Here is a 12,489-nt window from a genome sequence, read left to right as displayed (position 1 = left end):
TCTAAGATCTGAGTATGAAGGAGGAACATGAACTCTAAGATCTGAGTATGAAGGAGGAACATGAACTCTAAGATCTGAGTAGAAGGAGGAACATGAACTCTAAGATCTGAGTATGAAGGAGGAACATGAACTCTAAGATCTGAGTATGAAGGAGGAACATGAACTCTAAGATCTGAGTATGAAGGAGGAACATGAACTCTAAGATCTGAGTAAGATGGAGGAACATGAACTCTAAGATCTGAGTAAGATGGAGGAACATGAACTCTAAGATCTGAGTAAGATGGAGGAACATGGAAGCTAAGACCTGAGTATGAGTCACCAGTTGGGAAGACGTGGGAGCAACGAGATGAAAATAGTTCAGGCAAGAGGTAATGGTACACACAAAACCTTGGAGATAGATAGAAGCCAGCATATTTAAAAACTGAAAGACATTAAGCATATCCAGGGAGAGATCAGTGGGAAGAAGTCGGCAGGGATCACATTATTAATGGTTTTTCTTCATAAACCCTTATTAGTCATGTTAATGAATTTGACTTTATTTTAGTGACAATGGGGAGCTACTGGGGATTTAAGCAGAATAACTGATGTGAAAAGAACACTTCTCTGCTGTTCATAGACCTTTCTCCAATGAAATTGGAACCTTTTGGGGGAAGGAACTGCTAGAATATGAAATCCCATCAAGTTTCAAAGCATTTCTGCTGCAGTCAAAGCTAGAAAGCACAGAGCAGGCTTTGGATATAATAAACCCCCTCCCAAGATATTTAAGCAAGGGACCTCCCTGAGATCCTGAGGAATGGGCTAGTTCCCAGCCAACATAGCATCTCTTTATGCTCCCTCACAGATAGGATCTTGGCTAGTCAACTGCTCTGAACAGAGTGGCAGGGTCAGAACTCATCTCAGTCAAAAACCCCTCATTGCTGATGAACAAGCTGAGGGCCAGAGAGGTAAAAGACCTTATCTGAGGTCACATGGCCATTCAGGAGAAGAGCTAGGGCTGAGGCCCCAGTCCAACTCCCAGGACACCAGCCACCAATTAGCAGAAATCACATCCTTCATGATCTGCCTAGGGCTGTTTTGTATAAACCTATGTCTTGGAAGACTTTAGATGGACCTGGATATCCAGGGCCTCTTCCTTGTCTCATATCTCTTACCCCAAAGATGGCTAGACTGATAATTCTAAGTGGCAGGATGTACTTGAGGGTGAGGTCTCTGTGTGCCAAGACAATCTGCAGCTTGCCTATCTGGACCCTGGCCTGTCCCTTCCTTGGGTGGAGTTGGGGCAGTACAGGAAGAGGCTTGGGGAGGTGCCTGAGCAGAGTCTGAGTGAAGATTCAGGGGTTCCCCCGTTCCAGTGCCTGGTATCTCATGTATCCTGGAGAACTGTTGAAATCCTCTGTATTTTTCCACTGCTTGGTTCCCAGAACTTTCCACGATGTAGAGGATCTGAAGAGAAAACTAATTTATGATGAAAATAATCAATGAGAATGTCAAATGAGACGACTGACACAGATGCAGAGTGTCTGGACAGCTCCCCAGCAAAGCATAGGATGACTGATGCTGGCCCTAAAAGTCCAATGTTCCAAGGCAAAAGCGCAAAGTAAGAAGCTGCAGGGAAAAGAGGGAAGAAAGCCACAGCAAGGGAGAGGGCCCAGGGGACAGCAGAAGAGGTGCCAGATACAGGAGGAACTGACCATGGTGCTGCAACCCTACCAAAGGGCAGAAAAGGAACAACAAAGAGTGGGCGACCATAAGGAGGGAAGAGATAAAACCAGTTGCTAGAGCATTCCAGCTGTCTGGGGGAGCTTGAAAGCACCATAGGAAATGTATAAATGAATAAGCTGGCTGTGTACCAATAAAACTTTATTTACAAAAACAATGTGCTCTGTCTACTAAGGCAGGAAAATGTTATGCATCTTCCTTCCTTCCTTCCTTCCTTCCTTCCTTCCTTCCTTCCTCCTTCCCTCCCTCCCTTTCTCCCTCTCTCCTTCCCTCTCTCTTTCCCTCCCTCTCTCCCTCTGAGATGGAGTCCCACAGTGTTGCCTAGGCTGGAGTGCAGTGGCTACTCACAGGCACAATCACAGTGCACTGCATTTCCAGACTCCTGGGTTCATGTGATTCTCCTGCCTCAGCCTCCTGAGTAACTGGGACTAGAGGCACATGCCACTGAGCCCAACTTTACATATTTTCTTAGGAGCTATTTGGTTGCTAGAAACTTAGCCCATTTGAGCTAGTATAGGTGAAGTCAAGATTTTTTTTTTTTAAGGATTCAACAAACAATTATCCTGGTAGACATCCAAAATGGAAACCAAAATTCAGCCACATCCATGATGACCAGGTCCACAGAATTACAGAGATAAACTGCTTCCTCCATCTCTAATGAAGCCATGTGTATGTGCCAGCCTCCATTCCCCAAATTTTCTCTCTCTTGACTGATGCCCCCTTGTGTCCACTATTTTCTAACTGGGCTTTTTAGTGTTCTTATCCCAAATTCTTGGTAGAAAAATCTAAGCGGCTCAGCATGACCTAGAGCCTGGATTTGTCAATCAGCCATGGCTTGTGGGGACCAGTTAATGTGGTAAAACTAAGGATTCCAGAGCAGGAAGCAGGTGTGGGGGATGAGACCACAATGATTAGCATCACTACTGTATCTATTCTGCTGTACAGAAAATTCCAAATACTCTTCCACAATACTGGAAAATTGAGGTAGAGATAAAGCCATTTGGGAAAGCTATTTAATACTACTTAGGCAAATGTCATCATTCTTTGACTGAGAAGTTCTGGGTCAAATGACCTAGTAATTCTGCTCCTAGGTATATATAGTTCAAAAATACCTGGGAATGTTCATTCTGATATTGTTTGTGGTGTTAGGAAGTTGAAAGCCATCTGGCTTCTTTACCGGGAGACCAGAATGTGGTAAAAGCACACGGTTAGATTCAACAGTGAGGAGCAAAATTTAGATACTCACGTTGCTACAAACATAGCTTAAAGGCAGGGTGCTGAGAGAAAAAGGTAAGGAATTCAATGTGATCTCACACAGCACACAGCCATTAATGTAAATATAAAATATATGCATAGAAAACATACATTCTGCAGAAACACATTCAAATAGAATGATACCCATTAAAAACATATTAGGGATTTCTGACTATGATGGGCTGGCCTGTAATAAACCAGTTCTCCCACACAGAACAACAACAAAAACTGAATAAAACATATGTGTGAATGTGATCTTATTTAGGAAAAGGCTCTTTGGATATGTAATTAAGAATCTTGAGACAAGATCATCCTGGATTATCTTGGTGGGCCCTAAATCTAATGATAGAAATCCTTATAAGAAACAGAAGAGAAGACAGAGAGAAGGCCATGTAAAGAAGGAAACAGGGATTGGAGTTATGAAGCCATGGGCCAAGGAATGTCTGGAGCCACCCAAAGCTAGAAGGGGAAAGGACGAATTCAGCCATAGAGCCTTCAGAGAGATCACAGCCCTACTGAAAACTTGTTTTCAGATTGCTGTCCTCCTGGACTGTGAGAGAATCAGTTTCTGTTGTTTTAAGCCACGCAGTTTTTGGTAATTTGTGATGCAACCCTAGGAAACTAATACAGTACTGTCACGATTTCCCAGACACTGCAAAGGCTTTGTTAACTTTTCCACTATACAGTTTTTCCTGATTCACACATTTCTACTCTTAGACAACAAAATACTATTGTTTTATTTTAGTTCTACATATATTTAAAACTCAACAGACTTTATGATTATTGCTTTTCAATATTTTATACTTGCATTTTAAAAATTACCTGACTTGCTAGATAAGAAATGGCATCCCATTTTAAGTCACATTTCTTTGGCAATACAATCCAGGAGTCATTCATTTTCCTTCAGGAAATACTTTTTATATTTTTGTCAATTTTCCTGTTGAGTTCATTAACATTTTCTTGATTTGTAAACATTCTTCATATGTAAGAGAGTAAACCCTTTGTTATACATATTTAATTTATATATTTATTTTAATTTTTTTAGATGGAGTCTTGCTTTGTCAGCCCAGGCTGGAGTGCAATGGCAGGATCTCAGCTCACTGCAACCTCTGCCTCCTGGGTTCAAGTGATTCTCCCTGCCTCAGCCTCCTGAGTAGCTGGGATTACAGGTGCACACCACCATGCCCGGCTAATTTTTGTATTTTTAGTAAAGACAGGGTTTTGCCGTGTTGGCCAGGCCAGTCTTGAACTCCTGACCTCAGGAGATCCACCCACCTTGGCCTCCCAAAGTGCTGGGATACAGGTGTGAACCACTGCACCCTGCCTATTTTAATTTTTTTTAACCTTTTATTTCCATAGGATTTTGGGGAACAGGTGCTGTTTGGTTACATGAGTAAGTTCTTTAGTGGTGATTCATGAGATTTTGGTGCACCTATCTCCAGAGCAGTATATACTGAACCCTATTTGTGGTCTTATATCCCTCACCCCCTTCCCACCCTTTCCCCCTGTGTCCCCAAAGTGTCTTTCTTATGCCTTTGCATCCTCATTGTTTAGCTCCCACTTACGAGTGAGAACATATGATGTTTGGTTTCCCATTCCTGAGTTACTTCGCTTAGAATAATAGTCTCCAATCCCATCCAGGTTGCTACGAATGCCATTAATTCATTCCTTTTTACAGCTGAGTGGTACATCGTATGTATTTTAAATATTTTCTCTGCTATGTTCTTTGTCTTTTAGTTTTGTTTCTGGCAGGGCTTGTTTTGGCACACATGCTTTAATTTCTTATGTACCTTCGTAATTTTGTCCTTTGCTTTTAGAAAGTCTTCTTTACCCCAGAGATTTAAGAGGTAGATACTCACTTGTATTTTCTTCTAATTTTTTAATAAAATAATTTTAAAACTTTTAACTCATTAATGTATATTAAATGTAAATGGAGGAGGTAGAAAACTCTTTTGACTCACTGGACTGAAATCTTTACCTAAAGACCTTAGGATGGCCAACAGCATGATTTTGTTGTTGAAGATGATGCTGAATGCACTGAACAAGACATGAAAGACGTCCTGGACTAAATTACAGAGCCAGGAGAGTTTGGCTCTGGTGTTAGGGATGATGGCTCAACTTGTCTAGCAACTCCCTGAATGCTTAGCCAAACAGAGTTGTCTACAATAGACCTGGAAGCTGCCACCAGACTCTGCCTCCTTGGTAGTATCATTTTGACTTGTGAAGCTCTGAAAGAAAGAGGAAAGGCAGCCACACTTTGAGCCTTGAGAGAATGATAAGCAGACCATGGGGTTCACACTCCCTTCCCCTCATCACATCAAAGGGCAAGAAATCCGGAGCTGTGGGACTATCCCCTCTGAGCCTGTGTCCAGAAGAGAGTGTCAGGCTCTGAAAACAGCTCCATCAGCACCCTGTTTGCCAAAGGTCAGGCTTGTGTCACCACCCCTAATAATGCTCGGAGCTCAGCCTGGGCACCAGGGTTGGTGATGGAGTGCTGGCTCAGCTGTGTTCCTAGGACGTAAGGAAGGGACATGTCTGAGAGCAGAGGAAGGGGCAGAGAGGGGCTATAAAGACAGCCAAGAACACACCTGGGCCTGTGTAGCTGACAGAATGCTGAACACCTTATGTGGTAAGAAGCCCTGGTAAACTGAGTTCCAAATCTGTCTTCCCTATTTACTAGCTGTGCAATCTCGAATAAGTGTCCCTCTTTCTCTGAGACCTGATATCATGGAAACCCAACGGAGTTGTAAAAGATGGCTTCTAAGGTCCCTGCCAGCCTGATTCCCTCTGATGCTACAACCAAAACCCCCAGCAAACACAGTTGGCTCCCTGGATAGAGAAGGTGGCCCTATGGCGGGAGGAAGAAGGTCACAAATAGTCACAGGATCCTGGGGTTAAGTGCAGTCTGCAAGCCCCAGGCAGACTGGATTTCATAAGCACTTTGCATGGCATGGAAAGTTCTGCTGGTTTAGTACCAACCCATTCAGTGACACCTGTCACATAGTAATTAAATGCCTCGGCAACAAAAATTGATGTTATCAGCTGTCAGACATTTCAGTAATAAAGTGGATCGTCATCCACAATAGTGGAAATATGATTTATCAAAATGTTCTCAAATTATTATTTAACTGTCTTTACCTTCTGCCATAGTTTTCATATTTAACCTGTTTATAATATTTGAAAAACACAAATTTAACACCCTTCTAGTAAAAGTAACAGTGCTGTCTCATGCTCATTTACTGTGTGTTTTCCCTAATAATAGTAATTTTTAAAATCTAGGGGCAATTCTTTCGATACGAAGCTTATTTCAATAGTACAGTAACACCCTACTGCAAGGTACTGTAATCGTTGTTGTGTTTGGTTACGCGAAAATTTAAGCTGAGACAAAAGGAGGTCTGTGGCACACAGTTCTCTCCTGCATATTCAGACAGCCTGTAATACATAGAGCCTTTTCCTCCCACCCAATGTGCAGCGCCTGATAAGTGACTGTACTCAGAATTCTCTTAGTGACTGTAGGCCCTTCTTTCTGTTGTATTCATGTCTGTGTTCAAATATGTTCATCCAGCCACTACTCTGGCTGGAAATGTTGGTCTTGTAGTTTATGAATATGTGCTATGGTTTGAATTTGGTTAATCTCCACCAAAACTCGTGTTGAATCTTGGTCCCCAGTGTGCTAGCGTTGGGAGGTGGTGCCTTTAAAAGGTGATTAGGTCATTAATATGGATTAATGTCTTTCTCCCAGGACTGGATTAGTTTTTGTGGGAATGGATTAGTTTCTGAGAGAGCAGGTTCTTATAAAGTGAGGTTGCCTTTCATGTTTTGTCCTTCCATTTCTCCACCATGTTTCAACATAGCACAGGGCCCTCACCAGAGGCTACCAGATGTAGCCGCTCAAACTTGAACTTCCCAGTCTGAAGAACTGTTAGCTAAATAAATCTCTTTCCTTTATAAATTACCCAGTCTCAGGTATTTTGTTACAGCAACACAAAACAGACTAAGACAATACCTCTGGAGTTTATCCTAACAAATTCCTTTCTTACACTTTTTTTAGGGAATAATTCAGTTTTGCAGACCATTCTTAAATGCAAACTACTACTGGGTGTGTATTATATCCTCCCAGTGAGTGAGACCTGGTAGGTCACAGGGACTCCCAGGTACATAATAATGTGTGTGTGTTTCTGTGTGTGTGTGTGCATGTGAGTCTGCCTGTGTCTGTGTGAGTTAGAGGGAGAGAAAGAGACAGACAGAGACAGAGAGAATGTGTGTATTTGCTGGTTGATTTTCTTTTTTATTTAGTTTTTCTGTACAAAGAAAATGGTTTGGGGGAAGCCAAGATGATGTAATCAGTGTTAATGTTATTCTGCTCAGGTATTCTTGAATATCAACATTCTATTAGAAAATTGAAGACCAATATTTTATAACAAACACATAGATCTCCATCTTAGTCTATTGGAAAAAATGGGCATAATATTAATTTGAATTGCTGTTTTGGAGATAAATCTTAACTACGTGTCAGTAATAGTTATTTTCAAAGCAGCAGCTAAAGATATCAAAATGGCAATTTTCAAGATTTGAAGGTTACTGAAAACAGGTAACATATGAGAAATATTTTATGAGTGCAATAGAGGGAGACTTGAAAAGCAAAACGCACTTAAGGCTATAAAATCTAGACTATGAAATTCAGCATTCATAAAGTCTGCTTAATAGTAATAAAAACAAGAGTAATAATGATAGTAGCTAAGGCACCTGTACCAGGTACAATTCTAACTTAATTTATTAACTCATTTAAACCTTACAACAACCCTGGTATGCTGTAAGTTGCTGTTCTTTCTCTCTCCCCATCTTCCTGTTCTCTGTACCCCTAAATGACAAGAGTACTAATCCAGTTTGTCTATCTGGCAAGTGGCTAACTGCTTACTCCCTTCTTCCTGGCTGGAGTGGAAGGGACAAGCACTGCTTCTTGTCTGGAGCCTAGCTAGTTCCCCTGGCTATCCTCCTCTGAGTTGGCTAGGTCCAGTCTAACTAGCCTGGGTCTCTCTGTCTCTCTGTCTCTCTGTGTGTGTGTGTCTCTCTCTCTCTCTGTCTCTCTCTCTCCCCTCCCCAGGTATGGAGGTTTAAGTTTGCTTTGGTTTGTTTTGTAATGATTAATGGCAAGATCTGAGACCTGAGTTTGAGTACTGAGGGCTTAAACTGGGCAAAGCAAGTCATGCTTTGGACTGAGGTTCATTAGCCCTTCTTGGGTTAAGAGAAAAGGACAGTTTATATGGCCTAGCCCAGCTTCCAAGAATGCTCTGTATTTGGGTTATGTGCCAAAGCCACAGCTTACTGTCACAGTGAAGAAGGGTTTATGCTAAACCTTCACAATTCTCCCTTCCTGTGAGACCGGGGCAAAGTCTGGCTGAGGCTAGAAAATCAGACTCATCTCTGGAACAGCCTTTTCTTTATGTTTACCTCAAGTTTTTCCTTATTTATACTGTATTCAGCTAAGTTAACCCAACATCCTTATTACATAAGTTTTATTAACGAACCATAAACTTCTGTCTAGTCTTAAATAATATTTGAAAACTTGGGTTTGAATCTTGCAAATCTCTTCTCTCTCTGAAACCTGATGTTCATTTTGGGATGGCAAAGATGATGTATTTGTTCTTGAAGCCATGAATGGTAAAATCTTCTCAAATGCATTCATTTCTGATTCCCCTTTCTTTCTGAGCACTCAGGAATATTACCCTTGTAGTTAGGTGAGGTCATATGACTAGGTCTGAGAGTGGAAGAGTCACTTATGAACTGTAAATGGAACTGTCGCTCATGGGCTAAAACATTTAATTGCTTGCATGAGATCTTCCAGTGCTCTCTTCCCTGACCCAGTAATTACAGAGAAGGCCTCGAGTTGAGGGGATAGAGCCAGAAGATGAATGGCTATACTGCTGCATAGAGAAGCATTACATTGTGAAGTCTCCCAGACACTGCAGGTAACATTGCACAGATGAGAAATCTTTGTTGTATCAAGCCACTGTGCCTTGGGGGTTATTTGTTACTGCAGCGCACAACTTAGCCTATTCTGACTAATAAATCACACTATATTGGGACTTGGCATTTTATTTTCATGTGGCATTATTTTAAGTTATCTGCTATTGTACTATAGCTCTTTTTCTGACCTTTATTTATTACAAGCTTATTGAGGTATAATTGATACAATGAACAGTACATCTTTAAAGTGTGTAATTTGATGACTTTTGACATATCTATGTGCTGGTGAAACCATCATCACAGTTAAGATAAGAAGCATATTCATCACCCCAAATGTTCCTTTTTCTTTCTTTATTTCTTCTAAAATAAAATGGGATACATGTGTAGAACATGCAGGTTTGTTACATGAGTATACTTGTGCCATGGTGGTTTGCTGCACCTATTGACCCATCCTCTAAGTTTCCTCCTCTCAACCCCCAACAGGCCTTGGTGTTTTCTGTTCTCCTTTCTGTGTCCATGTGTTCTCAATGTTCAACTCCCATTTATAAGTGAGAACACGCGGTGTTTGGTTTTCTGTTCCTGTGTTAGTTTGCTAAGGATGATGGCTTCCAGCTTCATCCATGTCCCTGCAAAGGACATGATCTCATTCATTTTTATGGATGCATAGTATTCTATGGTGTATATGTGCCACATTTTCTTTATCCAGCCTATCATTGATGGGCATTTGGGTTGCTTCCAAGTCTTTGCTATTGTAAATAGTGCTGTAATAAACATACATGTGTGTGTATCTTTTTAGTAGATTGATTTATATTCCTTTGGGTATATACCCAGTAATGGGATTCCTGGGCCAAATGGTATTTCTGGTTCTAGATCCTTGAGGAATTGCCATACTGTCTTCCACAATGGTTGAACTAATTTACATTCCTACCAACAGTGTAAAAGCATTCGTATTTCTCCACATCCTCACCAGCGTCTATTGTTTCTTGACTTTTTGGTAATCACCATTCTGACTGGCATGAGATAGTATCTCATTGTGGTTTTGATTTGCATTTCTCTGATGATCAGTGATGTTGAGTTTTATTTCATATGTTTGTTGGCTGTGTAAGTGTCTTCTTTTGAGAAGTATCTGTTCATATCCTTTGCCTACATTTTGATGGGGTTGTTTGTTTTTTTCTTGTACATATATTTAAGTTCCTTGTAAATTCTGGAAGTTAGACCTTTGTCAGATGGGTAGATTGCAAAAATTTTCTCCCATTCTGTAGGTTGCCTGTTCACTGTGATAATAGTTTCTTTTGCTGTGCAGAAGCTCTTTAGTTTAGTTAGATCCCATTTGTCAATTTTGGCTTTTGTCGTAATTGCTTTTGGCATTTTAGTCATGAAGTCTTTGCCCATGCCTATGTCCTGAATGGTATTGCCTAGGTTTTCCTCTAGAGTTTTTATGGTTTTGGGTTTTACATTTAAGTGTTTAATCTATCTTGAGTTAATTTTTGTGTAAGGTGTAAGGAAGGGGTCCAGCTTCAGTTTTCTCCATATGGCCAGCCAGTTTTTCCAGCACCATTTACTGAATAGGTGATCATTTCCTCATTGCTTGTTTTTGTCAGGTTTGTCGAAGATCAGATGGTTGTAGATGTGTGGTGTTATTTCTGAGGTCTCTGTTCTGCTCCATTGGTCTATATGTCAGTTTTGGTACCAGTACCATGCTGTTTTGTTTACTGTAGCCTTGTAGTATAGTTTGAAGTCAGGTAGCGTGATGCCTCCAGCTTTGTTCTTCTCGCTTAGGATTGTCTTGGCTATTCACAGTCTTCTTTGATTCCATATGATATTTTAAATAGTTTTTTCTAATTCTGTGAAGAATGTCAATGGTAGTTTGATGGGAATAGTACTGAATCTGTAAATTACTTTGGGCAGTATGGTTATTTTCATGATATTGATTCTTCCTATCCTTGAGAATGGAATATTTTTCCACTTGTTTGTGTCCTCTCTCTTATTTCCTTCAGCAGTGGTTTGTAGTTCTCCTTAAAGAGGCCTTTCATGTCCCTTGTTGGCTGTATTCCTAGGTATTTTATTCTCTTTGTAGAGATTGTAAATGGGAGTTCACTAATGATTTGGCTCTCTGCTTGCCTATTATTGGTGTAAAGGAATGCTTGTGATTTTTGCACATTGATTTTGTATCATGAGACTTTGCTGAAGTTGCTTATCAGTTGCAGAAGTTTAGGGGCTGAGATGATGGGGTTTTCTAAATATAAAATCATGTCATCTGCAAACAGAGACAATCTGACTTTCTCCCTTCCTATTTGAATATCCTTTATTTCTTTCTCTTGCCTGATTACCCTGGCCAGAACTTCCAATACTATGTTGAATAGGAGTGGTGAGACAGGGCATCCTTGTCTTGTACAGGTTTTCAAAGGGAATGCTTCCAGCTTTTGCCCATTAAATATGATATTAGCTGTCGGTTTGTAATAAATAGCTGTGCACATAAACTAAAAAATCTAGAAGAAGTGGATAAATTCCTGGATGCATAAAACATACCAAGACTAAACCAGGAAGAAGAGGAATCCCTGAATAGACCAATAACAAGCTCTGAAATTGAGGCATTAATTAATAGCCTACCAACCAAAAAAAGCCCAGGACCAGATGAATTCACAGCTGAATTCTACTAGAAAAACAAAGAGGAGCTGGTATTATTCCTTCTGAAACTATTCCAAACAAGTGAAAAGGAGGGACTCCTCCCTAACTCATTTTATGAAGCCAGTATCATCCTGATACCCAAGCCTAGAAGAGACACAACAACAACAAAAAGAAAACTTCAGGCCAATATCCCTGATGAACACGGATGCGAAAATCCTCAGTAAAATACTGGCAAACCAAATTCAGCAGCACATCAAAAAACTTATCCACCATGATCAAGTTGGCTTCATCCTTGGGAGCAAGGCTGGTTCAACATACACAAATCAATAAACATAATCCATCACACAAACGGAACCAAAGACAAAAGCCACATGATTATCTCAATAGATGCAGAAAAGGCCTTTGGTAAAATTCAACATCTCTTCATGTTAAAAACTCTCAATAAACTAGGTATTGATGGAACATATCACTCCAAAACTTTCATTGTCTTCCTTTTCAATCCCTTCCTCTCTCTCATTCCTATACCCCCAATCCCAACCGTTGATCTTCTCTGTCACTATACATTTTAAAGGATTTTGTATAAACGGAATACTGCTCTATTTGCTCTTTTTTTTTTTTTTTTTTTTTTTTTTTTTTTTTTTTTTTTTTTTTGGTTTGGCTTCTTTCACTCAGCATAATTATTTGGAGACATACCCATGGTGCTGCATGTACCAATAGTTCATTGCTTTTAATTTCAGGGTAGCATTCTATCATATGGATGTACCACCATTTGTATACTCATTCACTGTTGATGGATATTTGAATTGTTTCTAGTTTTTGGCTATTAAAAATAAAGCTGCTATAAACATTCATGTGCAAGCCTTTATGTAGACATATTCTTTCGTTTCTCTTGGGTAAATACTTACTAGTGGAGTGGCTGAG

The sequence above is a fragment of the Nomascus leucogenys genome, chromosome 3 (genome assembly GCF_006542625.1).
Source record: "Nomascus leucogenys isolate Asia chromosome 3, Asia_NLE_v1, whole genome shotgun sequence".
Classification (NCBI taxonomy): Eukaryota; Metazoa; Chordata; class Mammalia; order Primates; family Hylobatidae; genus Nomascus; species Nomascus leucogenys.
This window is presented reverse-complemented; position numbering follows the sequence as displayed.